This window comes from Siphateles boraxobius, unplaced genomic scaffold (assembly GCF_051911475.1).
Source record: "Siphateles boraxobius isolate OS27281-9 unplaced genomic scaffold, OSU_SipBor_1 16, whole genome shotgun sequence".
NCBI classification, from domain to species: domain Eukaryota; kingdom Metazoa; phylum Chordata; class Actinopteri; order Cypriniformes; family Leuciscidae; genus Siphateles; species Siphateles boraxobius.
The window spans coordinates 7,039,453-7,055,711 of NW_027508766.1; the positions used below are offsets into that span (position 1 = coordinate 7,039,453).

At 35.4% G+C, this 16,259-nt stretch overlaps 1 protein-coding gene across 1 annotated transcript in view; it reads right to left on the bottom strand.

Moving 5' to 3' along the window:
- pdzd2 (PDZ domain containing 2) overlaps positions 1–11,773 on the bottom strand; it is a 112,585-nt gene extending 100,812 nt beyond the window's left edge. Inside the window, exon 1 of the mRNA XM_077231332.1 lies at positions 11,476–11,773. The gene's annotated coding sequence lies outside the window, so the exon portion shown is untranslated. The remainder of the gene's footprint in view (positions 1–11,475) is intronic.
- Positions 11,774–16,259: the final 4,486 nt, after the last annotated feature.

The following is a 16,259-nucleotide window of genomic DNA, read 5'->3' on the forward strand; positions in this document are numbered from 1 at the left end:
TACTTTAATTAAAATCCTCGTCTCCTCCTCTCCCCATGTGCTACCACGGCTCATTTTTCCTCCCACCTTCTGTTTTTTCGGCTATGCGGGAACCACCGGAACTTCCTGTAAAAGGTCTGAAAGTCCGAACCATACAGAAATGCTTTCACACTAGAAACGAACCAAACCTTTGTTCAGTTTGATCCGGACCGAGACTACCTCTTTTGGTCGGACCAAATTTCCACTGTTTGGTCCGGACCGTGGTACGGGGTAGGTTTCACACCTGTAATTTTGATTCGGACCAAACTGAAAAGTCCGAAAATCCAGATCAAACAAGGTAGGTGTGAAGGGGCCCTTAGACTTTATGATCAGCTTAGTAATGGAATCAACTAAAGGCAGCTCAAAATTAGAGAAAGTACTTGCAGACCAACAGATATGATTATTATGTCCATTTTGATAATCACTAGACATTAAGTCAGAATTAAGTAGTTCTTGATGTATACTGTCAATCTTAGATCTAATTTTTTTTAACAGATTCACATTGATAGGGAGAAAGTGAAACAGTATTGTGAGGTTTCAACAGTTTGTTAATAGTAATGAATAAAGTCCTTGTATTACTTTGTCCATTGGCAATGATATTTGCATAAAAAGATGATTTTGCTCTTCCCAAATCAGCCTTGTACGAAACCAGATGCTCAGAATACATCTGTTTGTGAACTTCAAGACCAGTTTGTTTGCATAGTCTCTCCAGCCTTTTAGTGTGGGGTTCAGAAGTATACCAAGGAGAAGAGTTGACAAAAGATACAATACAAGTTTTCGCAGGAGCCACATAGTCAAGTATTTGAGAAAAACTGTTGTTATAAAAATTTACCAAGTCAGATGTAGGATGATTAAAACAGCATCTGTTTACAGAGTGATCAATCATTCCATCCAGAACATTAAGATCAATATTCTTAATATTACGAAATGAAACAGAGCGCTGTGGCTTAACTTTTGCCAATGGAAGAGAAATATTAAATAATATTGGCTTATGATCTGAGATAGAAGATTCAGTAGAAGTAAAGTTAAAAGGCTTGACACCTGAACAGCATAAGATCTAAAATATGTCCCTTGTTATGTGTTGGAAAATTAACAAATTGCACAAAGTCAGCACTATCCAGAATTGATTTAAAATCATTATATTGATTGTTAGTAGTATTGCCAAAATGAATGTTAAAATCTCCCATCAACATGATGTTCGGAGACAGGGTACACAGATGTGTTAAAATGGTAGAAAATTCAGTAATAAATGTGTTCAAAGCAGATGCCTTTGGGGGTCTATAAATTGTGACAACAATAGTGGGAACTGAACCTTTAAGTTGTACGGCCACGATTTCAAAAGATGATGGCTCCAATATAGAAATCGGACAGACTTTATAGCTGTCACGATAAATAAGTGCAAGACCACCCCCTTTACCAGAGCAGCGAGGTTTGCATATATAGGCATCCAGCTGGTGTTGTTTGATTTAAATGAAAAAAGTCGTTAGGCTTCTGCCAAGTCTCAGTTATAGACATAAAATCAATGTTTTGGTCTTCAATAAGAGTGACCGAACATTAAAAGAGTAAAACAGAGTGCAGAAGGCTTGAAATCTGACCTGGGCAGCGGAGCAAGCACTTCATAATCAACAGACCTCTCAGCATTTTTAGGCAGTCTTGGGTTTAAAGACCAAAAAGACAGAATTTAAAGACCAAAAGCGAATTACAAGGACAGTCGCGGGCTTCATTGCACAGGTTTTGCCGCTTTGATGTTACTCTTGCAGTGCGCGGTCTTGGCCGCCGGAATTTTCCTTACAAATGCTCCAAACGCATTATGTCTTTTGGAATGCAGTTGGCTTATATATTAAAATTATGAAAATCACTGAGAAAGCTGCTTTCATTTTAAAATACTTACGCGCGCTTTGTGAAGAGCGCTCGTGCATGCGGCTGTGAGCGACTCATTGGGTAAATGTACTTGCATCTCAAAATGCTTTTGACGCGAAATTAATGTAAACACGGTCAGTTATATCTTAAACCAATAGGACAAACTACATTTACAATTTAAAAAGAGATATGTGCATTAGTGTGAATGCAGCTTATCGTATAGGCGGAAAATCACTCCAGGTCTTGAATGGAAAACGTTCAGACAGCCTACTTTTAAATACTGAAAGCACTCCTTGTTTATTGCTTGTAATGTTTTTTTTTTTGTTCCTCTTTATTTACTAGCTTTTATATGTTGAAGCTATATTAGTTTATAGTCCATTTAAAATTCTTAACATGTAATTGGTTTAATAAAAAAAAAATATATATATATATATATATATATATATATATATATAATGTATGTATATTTACACATGTAAATAAATACATATTTTTAAGTATTATTTAGATTAATTAATAAGAAAAAAATTAGTTCGGATCATGAGCTGCCTAAAGATTCCCATCCCTACTGTACAATGATTTATTGCTTGTCTTTGTCGACTAATTACAGAAGGTAAAGAAATTAAAGTAATCGCATATTAAATCGCAAACGCAATATTGGTTAAAAAAATCGCAATTAGATTATTTTCCATAATCATTCAGCCCTAACCCAGACCCATGCACCACAAGAAGGAGATAAATATTTAAATTTCATACCAGCAAGGATCCATTCATCTCTGAACTTCAACCATCCTTAACAACTCGTTAGCTTCATTAAATAGATAAACACTCAAGCAAAATATATGTAAAGCACCTAATATCAACCATACAAAACCAATTTTCTTTCTATGAAACTGGCCATCGTTCCTTACTCTTTACTTAAAGGACAATTCCGGCCAAAAATGAACCTAGGGCTACATAACACATGGGTCGAGCGTTCTCTGGGATGCGTTTTTATGATAATCGAATGTACCCAGTTTTAACGTTAGTTTTAGTTTAACCACAGATTAGCTTATAACGCTAGTTAATGGGGCATTGAATAAGTAAAAATTTAAATTGCTAGTTAATACCACTAACAAGGCTCAAAATAGCCCCACACTAACACGGTAGCATAATTAGGGTCTCTGCCTGCAAACCGAAGCATTGAGAACTTTTTAAGTGTACAGACAGTTTAATAAGAAGATACTTTATAAAGACAGTACACTTTGCGTAGGCCTGTATAGGCAGGAGCCATCTTTGGAAAACAGTCTCGACCAGTTGAACCATGAACGCCGCTACGTGAGCTGAACTGTGACTATCGACCAGGACGTAGCACGGCATTCGTGGTTCGACTGGTCGATACTGTTTTCCAAAGATGGCTCCTGCCTATATGCGAAGTGTACTGTCGACTCGTTACCCATGTGTTATTTAGCCCTAGGTTCATTTTTGGCCGGAATTGTCCTTTAAAGGCTGATTTATACTTCTGCGTCGTTGTCCGCGTTGACACGCAATTACACATGCAGAGGGAGCATGTGAAACCTGAGGGAGGGGTTCTAGTAGACCAATCACAGCGCTTGCGTCTGCATAGAATATACAGCCTACGACGTAGCTACGACGCAGAAGTATAAATTGGGCTTAACGGTGCAACATGAGATGTAGAGATGTAATCCCACAGATGAGAATTTGATCTAGAGGGGGTGGGTTGGTTCAGTCCTGTGGTCTCCCCTCTGAATGAGCCATGCATTGCTGTCGGGCGGGGTGCCAGATGCTGTCCAGCTTAACCCAAAAACAACAACTGTACCACAACCCACAGACACTCCCCTGCTCTAAGTCTCACCATTCTCTCTAGATGCACCATTACAGTCTTTTATTTTAGACTACACACTGCTGTTAATTTTTTCCAGGACACACTTTACACTTCAGTGATGTAACACTAAAGGTTGTTAGCTGGTGGGTTCATGTAAGAGAAGCATTAAGACTTGGTATTTTCATGATCCGTATAGCTATCATGAAGCGATCAAATGGAGAAACCAAGCAGGAGTGTGTTTCACAAAAGCATCATAAGCCAACTTTGGTCGCCTTTTCTTTTGAATTGTGTGGGTGATGATGATACTTGTGACCATAGTTGGCTTTGGGAAACACACCCCAGGTCAACAGCATTCTGATGCAGTGTGGAATATATTATATTTTGTGTATAGTGTTTATACACAACTATATTTAGTGTGTACACAGTGCACAAAATAATTCCTGTCATATGATTTATAACTATACAAATAAAAAAGGATCACATGTCAGTGAAATATGATCGATAATCTTTAAGATGGATGATGAATAAATGGCTTCAAATGTCATATTGCAGATTGGTAATGATAGTTGAGACTTTTGGCTTGGAATTTTTTCGCTTTCCATATGACTCGTACCATGGATCAGAACATGACTGGGAATTTGAGAATATGACATGGAAATATGAACATGTGTTGACAATCAGCTAACAAGTTACAACAAAGTAATCAATCTGGCCAATGAGTGCAATGGTTCAATCTGGTGGTTCAGAAGTTTAGTCATCATAATCAGCTTACTTCTTGTTTCTTACCTTATATGGTACTTCTGAAAGTGCATATTGCATCTAATATACACAATGAGAGAACAGTCATTGTGTACACTAGATAATTGGATATTTATTATTTTCGGGATAGGAACAACGGTACAATGGTAATGGGAGGTCTAAATGCTGACTGTCATAACTGAAAACAGTGTGTAATTCTCCCACCAAAGCAGAAACAGACACAAACAAAGGAGGAGACTAAAGGCCCATTTAACCCAAGAACGATAACTATAATGATAAATATATTAGAGTCCACACCAATACACATTATTGTTCTGTTTATTGTAAGCACATGCTGCAGGTATGCTGTCTGCCACTTTAAATGCTCATGCTCTCTAAAGCAGAATGGAATCAGATTGGCTGTCAACAAAGCTTGTCGTTAGTAATTCACCCAAAAATGAAAAATTCTGTCATTAATTCCACACCCAATCTGTAAGGCTTTCGTTCATCTTCGGAAAACAAATGAAGATAATTTTATTGTAATCTGAGAGCTTTCTGTCCCTCCATTGACAGCTATGTAACTCCCATTCTGATGCTTCAAAAAGTTTATAAAGAGATCTAAAATTAGTAAAACTAATCCATATTTGATCGGTTTAGTCTAAATTTTCTGAAGAGACTCGATCGCTTTATATGAAGAACCGATTTACTTTAGTTTTTTATTCAACATTGATCAGCAAACATAAACAGAAGCTCAACCGAACCTGCTTGACGCTCAAGAACAAACCTCTTGCAAAGCTGCGTAACACAATGAACTTCATTGGTTCTTGCACATTGAGCGAATATGCTTGAGCTTCCATTTACCACAAATGATGTGAGTTGATGAAAGTTTTGTGAATAAAAGCCTCAATTCAATCTGTTCATTAGCGATCATGTCTCTTCAGAAAATTTTGACTAAATCAGTCAATTCATGTGGATAAGTTTTAATTACGATCTCTTTATGAACTTTTTAAAGACTCAAAGTGGTAGTTGCGTTGGATAGGCGCGGTTCGTGGATTTAAAAAAAGAGGCACACTAAATTGTAATGTCTGGGGATCCCCTGCCAAGGATGATGATGACAATGATTATTATTATTATTATTATTATTTGCCTGACTGCTTTTAATGGCTTTTTGATCACTTTTAAACAGAAAATTACACTTATACATCAATATATAATACAAATATAATTTCACTCACCTAGCCTATTGAAGCAAACATCCATCCCTTCTTAAATGTCCGTGTTAAAAGAGCATGTTGGGCCGTTTAGTGAAGCTGACTGCTGTAGCCTTTATATCCATCTAAATCATGGAGTCTTCCTTTGTTTTTAATTTTAAATTTGTTGGCAATCAAATATTCAATATTGCTAATCTCCATAATTAATGTACTTGGTGGTATATTATTTATCAGCACAGCACTTCAAACTAATATCAAGTCATTTCTTGTCTCTTCGATGATTAGTTGATATACTAAGGGAGGATATCCTCCCCTGCTATGTAATTTTCCTCAACACTCCTAAGCGCTGAAAGTGAAACACTCGATGGTGATTGGCTATTTTTTTACCAACTGAGGCCCAAGAGCCCGGCTATAGATTTGCCTCCCCCTCCCCTTCTCTATCCCTTAGCAGTTGAAATTACATCGGCAGATTCGACACGTACGTGGCGAAAGAAAAGTGGTCCTTTCGATTTCATTCGATTGGTGTTACACCGGGGAAATAACAAAGAAACTTCTCCCATTTTCATGTCAAAATCATGGGTAGGCTGTGCCTCCCTTAACGGGCTGCCACTGGCATTGGAGTCTATGTGGGGTCAGAAAGCTCTCAGATTTCATCAAAAAGATCTTCATTTGTGTTCCAAAGATGAGCGCAAGTCATGAGGGTAAGTAATTAATGACAGAACTTTCATTTTTAGGTGAACTATGCATTTAACACCCGCAGGTGGAATTCAGCAGTGGCATCTATCACAGTTATTCCCACTAGCTACTTTGGCGGGTTGAATTTTATATACAATTAAATAAATGCACAGCAGGTTTCAGAGTGAAGCACGACACTTTAATAATTTACATGCGTGCAGGTTACGCATCACTTCTAGCATCTCAGAGCAGCTCTGTTCACAGTAAATGAACATCAATGTTTCTAAAAATGTGAATTGTTGTTCATCACGATTTAAAAGTTTAAAATAGAAGTTTAAACCCTCGCTCTGAGATTGCATTTTTAGAATGTCCACATATTCTTGTTAAAGAAATTACAGTGGCTGTGGCATTTCTATTGTAAAGAAGTGGCCAAGCATTAAAGATTAAGTTAACATCGGAATGGATTTGGTAATGCTGCAACAACAACAATCAACAGGTCGTTGACACCCTATGCAGGCATTTGTTATAATATGTAATGTACATAAGTTGATTTTTTTATAGCATTTATTGCATTATTTATTTCAACAGTGTTGTTCAAAGCCAAATTATTACTTGCTGTTGATACTTTATTTTAACCAATTATTATTGCTTCATTGTTATATGCATTTAAGTCATTTTAAAGGCTATAGTTCTCTGCAGAGGTGGAAAGAGTAATAAAATATTCTACTCAAGTAAAAGTACTAATACTTCAATGAAATTTTACTTAAGTACAAGTAAAAGTACCGGTCTAAAAATCTACTCAAGTAAAAGTAAAAAGTAGCTTATTTAAAATTGACTCAGAGTAAAAGTTACTGAGTTACTTTTTTAACAGCGGGGGTGGGGTGGGGGACCCTCCCGTGTAGGGTTGTAATGGTATAAGATTTTCACAGTATGGTAACGTCTCAGAAAATATCACGGTTTACAGTATTAATAAATTGTTAAATAAATAAACTGTATTATTAAATTATGGGTATTATTATTATTATCATCAGTTAAAATGACAGTTAAATTAATGAAAACAGGATTTTTTTTTTTGGTTGAACAAATGCTTTTATTATAACAAACTTGAAATAATTTGTTTGTTTATTAAAATTTCAATTAAACATGTCTAATCAATTAAATTTGTTAATTAATAATGAATTAGATTAACAACTTATTTTTAACATTAATAATTTATTAAAATGTTTAAGAATAATATTGTCCTATGAAATGTATTTTATTCAGAAAATTAATGTTTCTTTTTATTAATGTTTCTTCTACCGAACACGCCCTGCCCTGCAAGCTACCCCGGCCCCGCCCAGCCCGGCTCATTGATTGGACCTGGAATCAGTGTTGCCAAGTCCGCTTATTATAAGCGACTTTGGGCTTGTTTTTCTGTAAAGTCGCTTACAAATATTGGTGGTCGCGGGTCGCGTTTTTTTTGGGCTTGTTTCTAAAGTGTAGTTGCTTATTTGGGCTTGTTCTCAGCTCGTTGTCAAGCAGATATTTTCTATATGTTATTTAAACGTAGGAGTTTGTCTTGCCTGTTCCCTCTGTCTCTCCCCTTTCCCTATACACAGAGTTTTTTCCCACCCACATCCTGCTTCTAATTGGCTCTGACCCAGATGGCAATGAGTACTAGCCAATCAGAGGCAGAGCAGGGCAATCGTTTTTTTTTCTGGTTAGGAAAACGTCAGTGAGTGACGTTTAAATGAAAATACGTGCGAGTCGCGACCGTCGCGAGTGATGGTGACTGGACTGTAGGAGAGTTTTTATATATAAATTATATTTTAGATATTATAGATATAGATATTATAGTTTAATATTGTTTAACCCTTTAACTGTCACTCCCCCTTTTTTCGCATAGACATGAAAATCACTATTCAAACTTAAATGGTTGTAATTCAAGAATGCTTTGGAATATAGACCTATGGTTGGTCTTGTTTTAAAGAAGACATTTGCCAGATTAATGTTGAAGTGAAGTATTATGAAGTTATGAAAGTGAAACAGAAAAAAAGTTATACAAGTTTGAGTTTATGAAAATGAACAATGTAAAAATATAATTATTTATATTTTATATAAAATATATATATTACAAAATATATTTTACTCTAAAATTGCCAGAAAATGTAAGCCAAAAATCTGAAGAAGTTGTGTTCCAAATTTTAGGTTGATATCTCAAAAAATGAGCTTTCAGTAAGATTTTATTTGGCCGCAGTACCAACATTTTTCACTAGATGGACAGCCAAGCTTCATTACAGAAGAAAAATAAACTACCGTGTGCACAGTTTTACAAAACTAGGCACAGTTTACCAATCTGTCCACATGGATGTAAATTGACAAACTGTACCCACAGTTTAAAACTATCTGTCACCACGGATTGTAACAGTAGCGGCAGCGCGGAGTAAACGCGAGTAAACGCGATCATCTCTTCCTCAGTTACAGAATAAACATGAATGGACACCTGAAGGTATGTTGAAAAATACAGTATACTTACTGAAAGGCATCATAACTCGTGTAATCGCTCAATCAGTGTTTCATCAGCGCATAGACGTCAATAAAACTGCATAGCTTGTCACTAGCATTATATTTACCTCAGCAGGCTAGTGATTAAGTGTCCACAACTTGTTGGTTCCTAGAGAAATTAACTCTTGCAGTAAATAAATGCACAATATTATCCTATATATTATATTTTACTTAACCTGTTAATTATATCTTTATTATTTAAAGTACGTTTAAAATATCTTTAATGAAAATGACAGCAACTGTGTAAATTATTTAATTTCAATAACAAATTAGAGTAAAGTTAATGCAAAAACTGCCTTATGTTCAGTTTACATGTTTTCATACAATTTGTTGGGTGTTGATTATTATATCTAAAAAATAAATAGCATCTAAATTTAGGCTCTGTTGTTAACCTTTAATGTTATAGTAATGTGCGGCTCCCTATACAGCATTAGCAGATTTTTAATCCTTGCAAAACGTTTAATTGTAATTGAATTAATTTAAAGACAAAGACACCATTTTTTCATTAAACCACTGTTTATTTTTTTTTTTAGCTTTCTAAACCGAACCGAACCGAGACGTCAAAACCGTGTGAAAACCGAACCGTCAGTTTTGTGTATCCTTACACCCCTACTTTTTATGATTTAATCCAAATATATTATCAAAAACTGTGGTAATCAAATGTAAATTTAAACGTGTGTCCTTTTATTTTTTGGGGAAGCGCTGCAAAAACAGATTTACTAAATTAAACCATGGACAAAAAAAATATTCCTTTAAATAATGTTCAAATAAAATGTATTATTATTGTTGTTGTTATTATTATTATTTTGAGAAGTAATATATTTATATTACTATAGTACAATAGTAATATATTTCTGTCATAATTTCTCCTAGTAAAACCGAACTTTTATTTTGACGGGTTGTGAAGACCTGTTAAAAGTGTATTTTACAATGGATTTTCTCAAATAAAATTATGAAAATGCTCATTAGGCGTTCTCTCAGAGCAGCTCTGGAAATGTTCATGTATTCATATCCTCAAATTGTTTGTGAGACGCTGAAAACACCATGAACGTCACGAGTACTTCAGTATGTAGTAGACAAACGCAGCTCAGCAGAACAAATAGGGTTATATATTTACTTGCAGTATTTTTGTGCTTAGCTTAAATATCCACAGACCATGTCGCGATTGGATTTATTGCACAGTTCTACTTTCCATGTATTCATCCATCCATTATTTTGCATGTTTTACGTGACATCTGCATTAAGTGAATTCCATTTTCATGACTGGATTCCGGGATTCCCTTTGCATCACGTAAACCGGGACATACCTTTATCTGCAGGAGGGATGGTGTCCTATATCCTCTTTTTGCAGCCACTTTGCGTCCACATTTTTTGCAAATTGGATATCTATCCTCGAGGACAACAACGCTTTTTTTCTACTTTTCATACTGGCCATAATTCGCTTTGTGCTTAGCTTTCAGCTTCAGCTGGCCGTCACCTTTTTTGCGCGTTTGTTCTCCCGCCCTTCAATCAATTCAGTAGTTTCCGGAGTGTGTGATTTTTTTTTTTTCCCCCTTGTATTATTATTTTTTTACTCAGTAACGGATATGATTTCAAATGTAGCGAAGTACAATACTTCAAAGAAAACGTACTTAAGTAAAAGTAAAAGTACAGATTTTAAAAACTACTTTAAAAAGTAGAAGTACACAAAAAAACTACTCAATTACGTAACGCGAGTAAATGTAATTCGTTACTTTCCACCTCTGGTTCTCTGATAAGATTATCGTCACACCCCTAAAAAAAGTAATTTACCAACAACAAAATTGTGGCCAGTGAAAATGCTGAGTGGCTAGTAACTTTGGAAAACCAACAGCCAGAGTGGCTGGTGAGCAAAAAAAGTTAATGTCAAACCCTGACTCTCAATGTTTTATCCTTCATCAGAGTTGTGAAAGTGATGCCAACAATATTGTTTCTCTGTATTATTATCATTATAGGTGAGTGGACTCTGCCATGTTTTTTTGTTTGTTTGTTTGTTTGTTTGTTTTGTTGTTTAATCACAGAATTATAAAACAATTCGTATTACTAAGTTCAACTGCATGATGAATATGACTGGTCATGTGATGTCAACATGGTGGCGACCCACGCAGAATAAAACCTTTTTTCCCCCTAGAAGACAGACTGATATGCCATTTCACCTAATTATAGGCCTACATCATTTTAACATTATTTATCAAGCGTAAACCTTTTTATTTAGCTAAAATAAATAAATGAATAAATAAAAATAAATAAATGAATTAGCTAAGTGCTCAGACTAACTTCCAGTGCTGAAAACTGACTGTTAAATTACTCTTTTTAAAAGTTTTCATATTCACAAATGTAACTTTCTTTGTTGAGGCTAAAAAAAACTGATTCTTTCATCATAATAATAGATACAGTAACTTGCTCTCATTTGGTAGTAATAACCCAGTGTGAATAAATCAGGATGGATAACCGTTAGTCAACATTTTTTTCTCCACTGATGTCTTAGCACAACCACAGCCACAAGGAAAAAATGCGACAGAAGTTCAGTGAAGGGAGGATCGGGGTGTTCAGAGAAGCTTATAAACTATATAAAATAAAACTTACCATCTGTGAAACTGCATTAAAAAGTGTTAGCAGACTGTATTTCCGTGACCAGAGGAAATGTTAATCCAAATCAATGACATTAGCTGCATTCACAAGTCGAATCCTCATGAAACGCCTATAGTGATATGAGAAAAGTACCGCATGTACATTTAACAGCTGAGCTGTTTTCGTCTGTGCTATTGTGAAAAAAAAGAAAAAAAAAATCGCCACCCTTTTGGTCACCTTTGACAACTCTTTCACAAAGGATGCAGCAGTAACAGTAAAGGCTTAGTTTTAACACATGCACGCGATTCGCCGTGAGGAGTGACGCAGGGAGTGGGCGGAGCGACATCACTGCTGCTGCTGCTGGATCTGTCTGTAAACACAGAGCAGTTGTTAAATGCCTTGTGGTAGATTTATCTTTTTAGAGCAGTTTTAAGCTTTAAAATATTTCAAGTGGAATGCATGTTTGGGCTGTTTTAACTGAAAGCAACTTTTACTGACAGGCTATCTTAAAATATGTTAGTGCCAATGTTTTGTCTCAATTTGCACACCAGTAATGCTTTTTTTTCTAAGAAAAATGTAAAAATCTACTTAAATGTCCTAATTGAGATAAGGCTTTATTCTGGCTTAGTCTAAGCACTGTCTGTCTTGTGTGTTGTTAAAGGGTAAATACTTTCTGTTTTTGTTCTAACAGTTGATATTCTACTATAATGTAAATCTGTTATACTCTGTTTTATCATTAACAATTTCAATCAGATTAGTTTTTTCTAACTGATTCTGTTCAAGTAAAAATATATTTATTTATACATAGGTCTAAGTGCATTTTGGCGCTATATACAGAACCATAACCTCTGGGAATCCCCAGCTGCGTTTTGTCTGGGCATGGCAAATCAGATCATACAAGTATTTTTTGAAAGGCTTAAGACTCTTAACTCCTTTTCAGATCAGACTTGCCCTGCTTTTAACTATCTCATTCAGTATCACATGCCTATAAATTTAAATACACAAAATACCTTTTTAAAACCAGCACTTTTGTGAGGAACTGTTAAATGTATGAAGTGATTTATTTGTCCAGGCTTAAAGCAATTTCACTGTTTGTTTCAAACACGAACAGGAAAAAAATGTCTCAGAACAAAATCTTGCCAATATTTTTGTTTGCTTTCAAACAAAATTGCATGTTTATGATTCAAATGGTGATTAGAAATATTATGAGTAACACAGGGCTGTTGATTTGTTAGCTTTAATTCTGCCTGACTACAATTGTTTCATATCACCCCAAAATGAACACTTGCTATTTATTGACCTGCATTTTTATTTATTTATTTATTTGTTTTGCTCCTGCAAGAAAGTATGTAAGTCATACATTTGTGATTTTGAGTCCCTTCAATATGGCACTTTTTACTATTAATATTTCACTATTTTACTACTATTCAAAAGGCTGTTCTGCAGATGAAGTATTGTTCTCTTCAACTGCAGGAGTCTATAGAAACAATGGACTCACAGGCATTCTTGGGCCCAGGTGGTTTTGATTTGGGAGGCGCTTATGTGCCTTTAGGTCATTTATTATTTCAAGGGAAGTGAAATTAACCATGAAGACAATGTTGCACTTTCAGTCTGCTGGACACCCACAGATTGACCACTGGTCCTGCCAAGCTAAGGACAGACGTTTCAGCATGTGAGGGATAAATTTCATCATAAAAGAAAATTATTGAAATGGAACAGACATTCATCGAAAACTCTCACCCCTTGATTTTCTTTATGCATTTTGTTATACTTACAAAATTTAGCATGTTGAATAAACAATAAATTCAACACAAAGCAATCACCCACTATAAATTCATGCTTTGCACATATTCCTCTAGTAGCAACTACATGAGTCGTCTTATGTCTGCATGAGCTTTCCTCATCTCAATTCTTCAACACAAATTTACTGCATCTCTGCCAAATTAGAAAGTGTTAGCTTGCAGCAATGTTCAGGTCATACCTAAAAATATTCAATTGGATTAATGTCTCAGCTCAATCGGAACCATTCCAGAATTATAAGTGTATTTAAACCATTCATTCAGCCATACTTTTTTTCTGAGTACTTTATCGTCCTGCTGGAACATGAATCTTTAATCAAATCCAGAATATGTTGCTGCCACCATCTAGTCTGATAGAGATGTATGGTTTTACCCGGGTGTTTGTGGTAAACGTGCTTTGCTTAGACTCCTCTTTAGTCTATTGATCAGACCACAGTTTTCTTCCTTCCAAACTTTTTTCCCTTTGGGATTTTGTTCCATGCTTTCTAGTAACTTACACATGATTAAAGGTTTGCTGTTCTACACACACTTTAACAAAAATGCCCAAACTTTGAAGTGCTAAAAAGACATATGGACATCTTTGCCCATTCTGTCCCTTGATATTTATTTTAATATATTTTAACTAAGAAACTTTTATACAAAACCATCATAAACAAGTTCTGTTGCTTGTTTATTTATTGCATTATTAATTGTATATAATATTCAGAGTCTTTGTAACAACATGCCGTGTTAAAGTGCCCCATTATGGATTTTTGAAAATAACCTTTCATGTAGTGTGTAAAATAGCTCTAAGTGAATGTAAACATCCTGCAAAGATTTAAATCTGAAAGTGCACCATATATAAAGTTATTGTCTTTCAAAAGTAAGAGTCGACTCTTGAGTCAATGAAATTAATCGTTTTTCAAACGAGTCATAAGCCGTTTCGTTGTGACGTCAAGACGGAGCATTAGCATATTGCCCGCACACTTATTGCGCGCGCAGACACCAAGGAAAACGTGAACCTCAAACACTGCAGCTGATTACTGAGGATACTGGATAGCATAATGTCGAGAAGACGCTGTGCTCTACAAGAGAAGGTAAAGCCAGTTTTTTTTTTCCTGCCCAAGGACGTGCATGTGAAGAAGCAGTCGTTAAAATTCATCTTTACCACAGCAGTATAATCCTAAACTTTTGCTGTGTTCCCTTTATTTTTCTGACGACTGCTTCTCAAATCTCGGAGTTCAATGCAGGATTCGCAAACCGCTTGCTCTTGAAAGATGGTGTTCAACATACTTAGTCTTGAGTTTTATATTGTGTAGCCTAGGTCTCCTGCTAACTGGTTAACTCACATTATTACTGTCTTACTGAAATACTTATGCTAATCAGTTGTGGATGCAAACAGGAGCCAGTATCACATTTGCGGCTTACTTAATTCAGCATTGGTTTAAGCAATTCTTGCAAGTCTGTCAATCTGATTGATCACATTTTCATGAAGTTATGAATCAATTTTCTGAGAAAGTTACAAAGTATAACAGAATCCTGTCAGCTAACAGGGTGAGCTGTTTATATATATATATATCAGCAGAGACTGATTTTTAATCACTGGATAAATCAACATAATTAAGCACTTCCAAGCCTCAACATTTCCAAGTGAGTTTATGCATGTCAAGCGCTTTCCCTTTAAGGAAAAGACAGAATTTTACATAACTATGAGTCATCATTGACAATGCCAGAGAAACACGTTTCAACCATATTGAAGGATGAAGGTGTTATGCTCGCTTCTGACCCTTTGGCTGAGCATTACTTTCAGCGTTAAGAGATGAGCTCAGCTGAGATGTTAATGCGTCACTTATTGCGTAGGCAGACACGGTACAACCTTCCACCACAGCTGGCCAAACGTCTGCTGAAACCAGACAGCACACCAGGCCAGGCACAAGAATAGACCAGACTCAACAACACCATATATTGTTTGTAAACAAACATCCACTGCTATGGGAAAAATACCACTCAAAGACTTATTGAAAAATGACCAAATGAGAAGTGTGTAAATACAAGAACCCTGACGTAAGAGAAACCCTGCTCACAAAATATAGTGGAATAAATCTGTTTCCTCTCAACAGGGTAAACACAAACTCATTCTCAATAAGCATTTTAGCTTTGGGTTTTTATTTTTCAAGTATCATAGTAATGATTTTTTTCATGCTATGGAATGAAATGAAATATAACTGTCAGCAAGCCAACATACCTCATCTTAAATAGCTGAAATGCTCATTAGTAGTTGTATAAAGTAGTTATAAAGAGTGTTACTCAGCGGTATAACTAACAAGTTTCAAATGCTTAACTTTAAGAGTAAATAGTCCCTACATCTGTCCTTCAGAGAATATGCACAATGCAGAGGCCAACTGTAGTATGACATGGATGAAGGTGAGCTGCAATCACTTTGTCTCCACTACCATTCAAAAGTTTGTGGTCAGTTTTTAAAGAAATGTATATTTTTATTCATTGAGGGTGCAGTAACTTTCTATTCATCAATGAATCCTGAAAAAATGTTATCATGGTAGCCTATAATCATGGCTTTTACCATTGATAATAAACAATGTTTCTTGAGCATCAAACCAGCATATTAGATATGATTTCTGAAGGATTATGTGACACGGAAGACTGGCTTTGGCTTTGAAAATTCAGCTTTGCCATCCCAGGGATGACTTGCAAATATACTAACACAGAGTTATTTTAAATAGTAAATATATTTCACAATATTACTGTTTTTACTGTATTTTTGATCAAATAAATACAGCTTGGTGTCAATAACTTTTCAAAAAATCCTAATTACCCTCAACTTTTGAGGTGCATGTCTGTTAGTCAGATTACAGAGAAAAAAACTAAAGATTGTTTTTGACAAAAAAATTTAACTTTTAAAGTGCATGTAAATGCATTCATGTAAAAGACATTGTGTACACAGATTACATTTCTAAATTTGTCTCCCATGTGTGACAAATAAAACAAAAACACTATGTAACT